This window comes from Cupressus sempervirens, chromosome 10 (genome assembly GCF_028749045.1).
Source record: "Cupressus sempervirens isolate cs-2001-9-10 chromosome 10, ASM2874904v1, whole genome shotgun sequence".
NCBI lineage: Eukaryota > Viridiplantae > Streptophyta > Pinopsida > Cupressales > Cupressaceae > Cupressus > Cupressus sempervirens.
Genome location: NC_143127.1, coordinates 633,696,787 through 633,703,782, shown reverse-complemented (window position 1 = coordinate 633,703,782; position 6,996 = coordinate 633,696,787). Strand labels below are relative to the sequence as shown.

Genomic DNA, 6,996 nt, shown 5'->3' with positions numbered 1-6,996 from the left:
GAACTACTAGGTTTCTTCACATATATGGGTCAAAATTTTCTATATTTAAACAAACATCTTATGAAGCCAATACCAAGGCTCTCTGGATGGATTTTGAAGCTCTCTCCCATAACACATTTGATTCTAATTTTCAAGTCTAGCTTGTCAAGCTTTTCCATGATAGAAAAATTGGTGATAACTATGTTTCTCATGGTGCCCAAACCAAGGATTGCCTCCATTGGTTGCAGATTATTGCAATAAAGCTTCTAAAGAATTCTTCCCAGCTCTTATGACCCATCATATCAACTTTGTGATTAAAAAGATTAAATAGGGAAATACTATTCTTTCCAATCTCCTCAACATCCTACAAGATTTTGTGCACCACTATGATTTTTTTTGGCTTCATGGGGAAATTTTTTTGCCTAGGAGAAAGCTCTTAGAAAGTAAATTTGGGTTGCTCTGAACTAGTTAGTGGTCAAGTAATCAACTTTCTATAAGAAGCTTCTTAGCATTTGGGAACACAATGAGCCTATCTTTTCTATAGAAAATGATAGATCCCTTGGGTTTGATGGCCTCCCCTATGAATTCTATAAATAGCATTTGAATTCTATTGGCTAAGACCTACAAAAAGTCTATCTTGAAGCATATCATACTAAGATCTTTGAGCCATCATTAACAAAGGAAACATTAAATTCATACCTAAAGTCAGTTACCCTAAGGATATTTTCAATTAGTGGCCCATCACCTTTCTTAATGTGTCATACAAGATCATTATTAAGGCCTTAGCTATTAAGATTTGGCATCTTCTTCCCTTAATTGTGCAACCTAAGAAAACTAGTTTTACCAAATCCACATATATTCTTGACAACAAAATTATTATTTGGGAAGGCATGGAGTGGGATCATATGTCCAATCAGCATACTCTATTTTTGAAAAATAATTTTTCCAAAGCTTATGATCAAATTAAATGGTTGATCATTTTTCCTATGTTTTGGAGGCTTTGGTTTTTTTCCCTAATTTTCTCTAGTCCATGGAGATACCTTTTGGAGATACTAATACATGTATTACTATAAAAAACTCTCAATATGAAGCCTTTAATCTCTCTTGATCCATCTATCAGGGTTTCCCTCTAGCTCTAGCTTTGTATGTTCTTGATGTTGGAGGTTTTGGTTACCTATGTGCCCACTCTATTTCTTCTAGTTTGGTGTGTTGTATTTACTTGTTTGATTCTTCTTCCCAACTTCTCAATGGTCACTTTATTGATGACACATTTCTCACTCTCCTTTAGGATGAGGATAATATCACTAATTCCTTGTAATGCTTGGACACCTTTTTGTCAAGATTTTTGTTTGGCTATTCAATGGTACAGGATGCTCTATTAGAAGCAATCCTTTCTTCTAGTACTACCTTGGCTTTCTCAATTTCACTGGAAATGGGTCACTCATGAGGATCTATTCTTTTTTTTTGCATCTCATTTTCCTTTCAAGATTATTTGATGGATTTGCGGAATTATGTGCTCATGAAAATTGAGAAAAATCTTGACTACTAGATTACTAAACCCCTCTCTCTTGTGAGGAAATTCCAAATTTTCTCAAAGGTATTGACTACTACTCATGTTTATTAATCCTCTTATTGGGCTCCCTCCAAAGCCTCCTACCTCAAGATAGAATTCTTTCTTTGTGACTTTCTTTTGGGCTTCTAGTTCAAATCATCATGATTATATAGTGTTGCCTAGGATTTATGTTATCTTGCTAAAGCATTTGGATGTCTTGGCCTTCTCTCCACACAAAATCAAGGGATTTGTGTTTGTACTAAGTGGATTATTCATTCTCTCATTAGTGATGGAGGTTGGAAAGTGTTGTTCCAACATTGTATCTCTTCTAGATTTATTATTAATAGGCCTACATAGAAGGGGTTGGTATATAGACCCTTCTCATTATGCATGAGCCTATCCATATTCAAGGATATTTTGTTATCAAGAGCATTTGGAAAGATTTGGAATTTGTGAATCCTTGGCTTCACTAAGATGGTGATGGGTTTTGTTATGGGATTTCTTTGAATCAGTATAACCTTTTGTGGTCTTTGAGGTTTTCCATTGAGGTTGTTCCTCTAGCCAAGATTCAAGGTGCCAATGTTCTATGTTTTTTTTGAACATAGCATCAAGACTCCCACTGAAATTTTCACTAGGTTCTGTATGATACTAAGATCTTGGGAAGATATGTAGGTCTAGTTCCATCTTGCTCATCTAGATCATTAGACTTTTGACTTGTTTCTTTCTACTATTTCACATCATTTGCTTCACATATTGGGAATTTAGTCTGTAAAAACTTGGTGGAAAGAATGGAAGTGGTATCCTACCACACCATTTACTACTTATAACCCCATCTTAGGGTATTGATAGCTTTCTCCCTATTTCTCTATGGTTGATACTCTCAACTAGTGATGGCATCTACAGTCTTCTCCTCATCATTGGAAGGTTCGTTTTGACACTATTTGTGATGCTATCACTAAGCCTAAGATTTCCCATTTTTGCTAATGTTTGTAATTACAATGGCTTCTCCTTGGGTGGAGACTCAAACATATTTGTGTTCCTAATCCTCAGTGTCCTTTTTGTGGGCATCCTAAACCATCTTTTCATATTTTCCACTTTTCTAGGCATGCTCAGAACTATTTGCAATCGATGCATGATTTGTTTAAGCCTTTTAGGCTAGAACCCTTTTCTTGGAACATAATTCTACTAGGTGATTCCTTAAGTATTTCTCATCAATTTACCTAGATCTAGCATACTTTTAGGATGGATATTTTTTTACTTTGTAGAAAGATAGGAATGCTATTCTTTTCACTCATAGCTTTCTTGATTTTAATGTTGCTATGTACACTAAAGCATGCATTTGTAATAATATCATTTTGTGAATCTAGGAATTGTTCAATTATTTTGGTAACATGTCTTTCACGGTCATTAGAGTTGTTCCTAACCCTTCAACTCACCACACTCTACCCCAAGGCCATTTTTAAGGTCACAATTCTTCTACATGTTGCTCTCATATGTTGCACTCACGAGATCCCCTTCATTGCTCTGCTAGTTGTGGCAATGTTGGTTTTGGCATGGCTTGGCTTCTCCTCTTTTTCATAGCTTTGGCTAGTCCCTAATTCCTATGTCTCCCCCTCCTATCTATGGTGGCTCTAAGTGGTCTTTCCTCCACTTGGATATGGCAATTTCTTCATTGTGGGTAGGGCAGAAAGACAATGAGAAAGTTGTTGATGAAGATATTGCTAATGGATGGACTATTCCTAGTCCATCTACTAATCCCAGGGATTCCTAGGGTTATAATGATCATAATGATCACCCTTTGGTTGGCATTACTCTTGCAACTTGAGGGAGCCACTTTTTTTTTTTTTTTTTGGTAAATAGTTGTTTTTTTTTTTACTTTTTCCATGTGAACTTTCATGGGGTGATCTTGTATCCCCTCACCCTTTTTTGTGAATATGTAACAAGTATATTACTTTATTAAAAGAAAGGGACTATTCATTAAAAAAAATATTGACTAAGTTTTATTATTTCTCACAATTTTTAATAAATTGGTTTTAAGACATAATACATAAGCCCTAAGATATATACTCACCACTCTAATTTAGTATATTGAATAATTTCAAACATTTATTAACAAGAAAAAAAGAAATATCTAATAAATTTATAATAGAAGGATTCATCAATATTTTATAATGTTAATAAAAATGAATACAAAAAAATTAAAAACATGTATAAGATCTCAATTTTCCATCAATATTAGATTGTAGTAAAAAGTGTAAGGAAAGTTCAGATGAGAAATAACTAAAAATACAAAACATCATATAATTAAATGTCTTTCATTTTGTATAGTGAAGAGAAAATAAGATATCTTTGTGGATGAAATTCCATGAAAAGTAGAATTCATTAAACAATCAATTAGAAAGAGTTTGATGTATTTCACCAAATTTTTGGTAGAACAAGTGCCCAATTCTCTATTTTTGGATTTTATTTTTCAATCTATAGTTATGCTATAAGGTGAGTTCCTTATTTTGTAGAGAAAAATTTATAGTTTGAGCTTTCTAGTGATAATTCTTCGTAGTACTATTTGTAAAAGCTAGGGTTTTTGCATCTAGAATTTGAAGATGATTGACAAAATGGGTAGTTTTATGTATGTATATTTTTGAGGTATAGGGGGATGGAATGGTTTTTATGTCTCTCTTTCTAATAAAATATGGCATTTGAGGGCCTCAAATGGTAGAATTTCTACAATTATGGCATGCTATAAGATTTTTACCACCTGGCTCACCCCTAACAATGATTTCTCTTAAACCAGTCTCTCATTTGTGCATCAACACAATTTCCACCACAAATGAGCTAGCATAAATGGATTTTAACATAAACACAACCTAAGGTCATCATCATGTGGGGTAGTGGGAGTAGTCTCCATGGTTCCCATGAAATCTTCTATTTTACTCGACATCTCTAATGATCAATTGTAGTAGAGGAATTTTCAGTTCCATTGCCTTCCACTTTGAAAGACATGAGTGCTCAGAGTTAGTTAATTTCCTAGTTTTCCTTCACACCAACTTCACAATTCATAGTTTTTAATGAAGTCAAGGCCATCATAGATGTCAATTTCTCGTATCACTATAAAATTGGGCTATTTTATTGGTATATATCAAGCATACTAGGAGTCAATGATCGACCCCCATGAAATAGATGACATTGGCTAGACTCCACTTCATGTTGGAGCATGTAAAGCTGATTTGAAATTGGTGAGACATCTATAGGATGAAGGGGTAGATTTAAATGTAATATCCTTAGGCCCTAATTAACCTAGAAAAACACCTTTATGCCTGCTAGCTATTGGTGGATATTTTAAGGTGATGGATGAACTACTAGAATGAGCTGTTCACATTGATGCTCTTAGTAAGGGTGATTTTTGATGGACTTCTTTGCACAATGTAACAAAAGAAAAGAATATTAAGAAGGATATTGAATATTTGATTGAGAATGAGGGATTTATGCATCCTGATATTAATAATGAAAGATTCAATCTACACCTGCATTACTACACATGACTTGAATGGGCTTATGATATCAAATTGAAAAGAGAATCTAACACTTTTGTAAGTGAAGGAAGTTGTAGTGAGGTGTCTATTTCAGGTGATAGGTAAATAATATAGATATCTGATATTTATACCTACAATTTTTATTTTCTAATTGTAACAATTGGTTATCTAAACTAAATAAAAAAATGAAACTATCTAATTATGTGTTCTATATTGTTACAGTTGTAACATAAAAACTTCTTAAAATTTTCTTGGTGACCAAGCTACAATAGGGAGTGTTGAGCTGCTCAATAGTAATGGTTTCTAAGTTACTCAATCACTAAAGGGGAGCTTGATAGACAAAGGTTTGACAAAGGAGATAGAGTTGCTTGGTTAGTACAAGCCCAAGTTACTTGGTTCAAGTAGAAGTTGAGTAATGTGGGGAAGAAGAAAAAACATTCCTAACACTCATTAAATGGTTTCTCCTCCTTTATCCCTAATCTTTCTAATCATGCACATTGAAATATAATAAAGGAGACAAGATCTATAACCACAATAGATTTGAGATGGAAAATATATTTTCTTGATTTCTATTAACTTGAAACAAAATGATACAAATATGGATAATAAACTATTGACCCTAGATGAACAAAAAACTATCTAAGAACTTGAATAAAACTTATAGTGATGAATAGTTACATACAATAAACCTAGAGAAAACTTGGAGTAATTACTGCTCGTGCATAAAAAAATATTACTTTCAAAAAATACTTAGAAAGTTACCCATTCTTGTTGTTGTTGGATTTGATCAAACTTTTGGCCTCTGTTGTTCCATTAAACTTGATTGACCTTCAAAATGTATAGATCTAACTTATAGAATGAACAAAAATTCCGCCTTTTGTCTCTTGTTGTTAACTTGAATCTCCCTCTTATTTTTTAATTTCAAACTCACCTACCTACATTTATGTTTATCACCATTGCACTAACAAACTATTAGAGTTGGTAGGTGGATGGAGGAATCCAAGGACAACCTAAGATTCAACATTCCAATTCTCCCACTTTGTCCCAATCCAACAATACTAGGATCATTTTTTATCCAAATCAACCACATCAAGACTTCCTCTTAGCCACACAAAACTCTCTATGCCCAATGGCTTAGTGAAAATGTTTGCTAGCTACTACTTAGACTTATAGTGTTCTATTTTTATTTATTCATTCTCCACTAGCTCTCTAATAAAATAATATCTAATCTCAATTTGTTTTCTTTTCCTATGGAAGACTAGATTATTTGACAATGCAATTGAAGAAATGTTTTCACAAAAGATTCTAGTTCCCTCCTCTTTCTTTTCATTTAAATCCAGCAAGATTCTTCTTAACCAAATAGCTTGACATGTTATTGTATTTGTTGCTATATATTTAGCCTTTTTTGTAGATTGAGAAATTGTTGTTTTCTTCTTGGATGCCCATGAAATTGTATCAAAGCTCATATTAAACATATAATCCAAAGTGCTCTTCCTATCATCTAGACTTCTAGACCAATCACTATGAGTGTAACCAATTAGCCAAAATTCATTATTAGTAGTATACAAAATGAAAAATCCCTTGGTACCATTCACATACCTTAGGATCCTCTTTCCCATTTACCACCAGGAATCATTTGGAGTTTTCATGAATTTGGAAATCAAACTTACACTAGTATATTTTGACTCATTTTTCGACCAAAATTGGTTGAATTTTTTACTCATATTGGTCGAATTTTCTACCAATATCTTTGTCACTATTTTTATTGTCAAAATTTTGACCAAGTCTTCTGAGTGTCAAAACATCGACATACAATTTGGTCAAAAATACCATTCTTATCAATGAGAAAATGTCAATTAGCGGGTCAAAAACTAAACCAAGTTTGGTCAAAATTTTGGCCAATACTAGTATGAGTTGTTCAAAAATTCAACCAAG

General features: G+C 33.2%; 1 pseudogene; it reads left to right on the top strand.

Annotated features, from left to right (window-relative positions):
• Nucleotides 1-4,686: 4,686 nt before the first annotated feature.
• LOC149535433 (phytochrome-interacting ankyrin-repeat protein 2 pseudogene) lies at nt 4,687-5,166 on the top strand (annotated as a pseudogene).
• The last annotated feature ends 1,830 nt before the right edge of the window (nt 5,167-6,996 follow it).